This window comes from Plectropomus leopardus, unplaced genomic scaffold (assembly GCF_008729295.1).
Source record: "Plectropomus leopardus isolate mb unplaced genomic scaffold, YSFRI_Pleo_2.0 unplaced_scaffold26589, whole genome shotgun sequence".
NCBI lineage: Eukaryota > Metazoa > Chordata > Actinopteri > Perciformes > Serranidae > Plectropomus > Plectropomus leopardus.
The window spans coordinates 1-2,843 of NW_024628922.1; the positions used below are offsets into that span (position 1 = coordinate 1).

Consider the following 2,843-nt stretch of genomic DNA (forward strand, 5'->3'; position numbering starts at 1 on the left):
CTGCCGAAACCCGGGATCGAACCAGGGACCTTTAGATCTTCAGTCTAACGCTCTCCCAACTGAGCTATTTCGGCTCAGTAAGCCAACAAACAGGTCAGAGTTCAGTGTGTGTAGATAGTATCTGATCTGTGACTTTGTACTGACACAGCTGATTACTCTTCATTGTCAGTTCAGCCAGATGACGTTTGATTAACAAACTATAAATAAAATAGAGAAAAGCAGCATATCCTAAAAATTTAGAAGGTTAAACCACATCATTTTTGACAATTGTGCTTGAAAAATGACTGAAACAATTTAGCATTTTTTAATTCAATTGTTGCAATTATTTTTCTGCCAATTATAGACTCCAAATTCAGCTCTAAAGCAATGCAAATAATTTAGTATAGTAAATAGTTTAATATCTGGTGCTGTATTTGTAGTTTAACAAAGTTACTGCAGGCTAATATGCCAACATCCTGTTTAGTTTAGTTTGGTTGCTTTTTAAATTTTACAACTCACATGCACACCCAAAAATAAATTCTAATCACATGTAGATTTTAATGGTATCAGTATTTATTTGAAATGCTATTATCCACAATGTAAGCCTTTGTTTTATACTATCTTTACTTCCTTCTTAGTCACTCCTCCAATAGTCATGAAACTGACATGACAACAAATAAAAACCTGCACAGGTGTAATAGAAAAGGTCAGTCTTCTTTTTCCTCCACATATAAACATCCTTAGTTACTGTTCTTTCCTCAGAGAAAAAGAGAAACCACAACCATCTGCTTATGTTCAGATAAGCCCTGTAGATGCGAAGAGCTGTGTCTTTATGCGGTCCACAGCATAGACCACGCACGCAGGCACGCACGCACGCACGCACACACGCACGCACACGCACGCACACACACACACACACACACACACACACACACACACTCCGTTTACTCATACAGCCTGCACATCTTTTCAGAAAATATAACAGCTCTCAAATAAAAACCTCAAATCCCCAGAAAGGAGTCGGCCTCTGAGGGATTAAGAGGAGAAATGTTATGTTTAGATTTTGCATCATAGTTTGGGTTTTCTCACATGAATGATGGTGTATAGTGAACACAACACAAAAAAGAGCAGCTTTCACATACTGAGCTGCATCTGCTTTGCTTGGATATCTATTTTTTAAATGTATTATGGCTTGAAAATCCATGATGAAGCCATCTCTTTCCCTTTCATCTGCATCTTTCCTTCATGCCTGAAGTGTAGTAGAGTGAAAGAATCAATCAGGGCTGGTAGCTTTTAGCTGAATTCACCTGAATGATCCGTCATAACAGATAGACTCACTGACTTTATAATACTAAGACATGACTACGACTAAAAGATTGATACACAGAGAAAATACTGATGAAAAGAGGTTTTGATTATATTAATAAAATTTATCAAATTCAGAAATTCATGCTGATGCTGATTCGCAGGGGACTAATATTATCCTGAGACCTCTGTGTTTGCCTAAAATATGGTAGGTAAATTGCGTAACAATTTGCACAGGATTTAAATTGCAGAGGTCCTCCACAAATATTACAAACTACCATAGGTACCCATGAAATACTACTCCCATGCAAATAGGGCTAGGGCTTATGAGAAGTGAAGTAAATTTTGGGGTCTACCAAATGTCTGCATATGAGATGTTTAGGGGACATCTGTAATTTGTAGCTACAGAAATTTACACTTATGTTACTTGCTAAATTGTATTAAGAGGCGGAACCACTTCTCCTTCTATGTTTTATGTATTGAATTAATTGAATTTTCCTACAAAAATTCTGTTTAATTTCCAGCAGATAGATGCTTCACAGTGAGTGTAACCACTCTGTGTAAGTCAAAAAAGTTGCAGGATATTTTAATTGATTTAGGGGCATGTTAACATATAAAGCGCAGTATAAAGAGTTAATTCCACATCTCTAATCATATTGTAATCAGACGTAGCAGGATCAAGGACAAAGGTAATTTTTTTGTATAAACTTTGTTTAAAAAATGACTAATAAATCTACCTTCTACTACTACTTCTACCTTCTTCTTCTAGACTGACTTTACTAACATTACCTTAAGAAAATGTTGTCTATATAACCACAGTTACTGTCAGGGAGACACGCCTTTTTCTATTTTTCTTTTGTTTTAATGCTTTTCTGTTGATTGTTAAAAGCTTGAGGATGCAATTTTTTTGTAAAAACAGACAACAAAGTATCACCCTGTCTTATCTCTCATCTCTAACATCAATTCACAGCTTCAGCATGCAACCAGTGGCGTCCCTTGAACAAAGCAGTTAAGTAACTGTATGTGGCCTTATCAACGAGGAGAGTCCATGCAGCACTGACTGCAAGCAGCTGCCTATACTATAGTTAAAGTAGCCATTCCTCTATATGCATAGCATGTTTACTGCCATGCTGCAGAACACACACACACACACACACACACACACACACACACACACAACATACAGCAGACATTAATAAGGTTCTGTGGGCAGTAATGAGCCGCCATATGTAAAGCATGTTTATTCATCCTGTGGACTTATGCGTCCATAAATGCAGTCTTGCTGTCAACATATAAGCAGTGTGCACCCATAACACCAGCACATGATCAAAACACACACTTTGACACATTCAACTCCTACATCACCTGTTAGAGTGAAGTTATATTTAGTAAAAACTCTCTCTCTGCTGTGATTCTGTCATATTTGACTGCACACACTTCTTACAAATACCCTCACATCTGTATATCCCATGCACGTTCAGCAGACAGCACAGACCCTCCCACACACACACATTAATGAGCCGCCGTATGTAAAGCATGTTTTTTCACCCTATGGAGGC

General features: G+C 37.5%; 1 non-coding gene across 1 annotated transcript; it reads right to left on the bottom strand.

Moving 5' to 3' along the window:
* Position 1: 1 nt before the first annotated feature.
* trnaf-gaa lies at positions 2-74 on the bottom strand. Its single transcript has one exon. It is a non-coding gene; the product is annotated as a tRNA-Phe (tRNA).
* Positions 75-2,843: the final 2,769 nt, after the last annotated feature.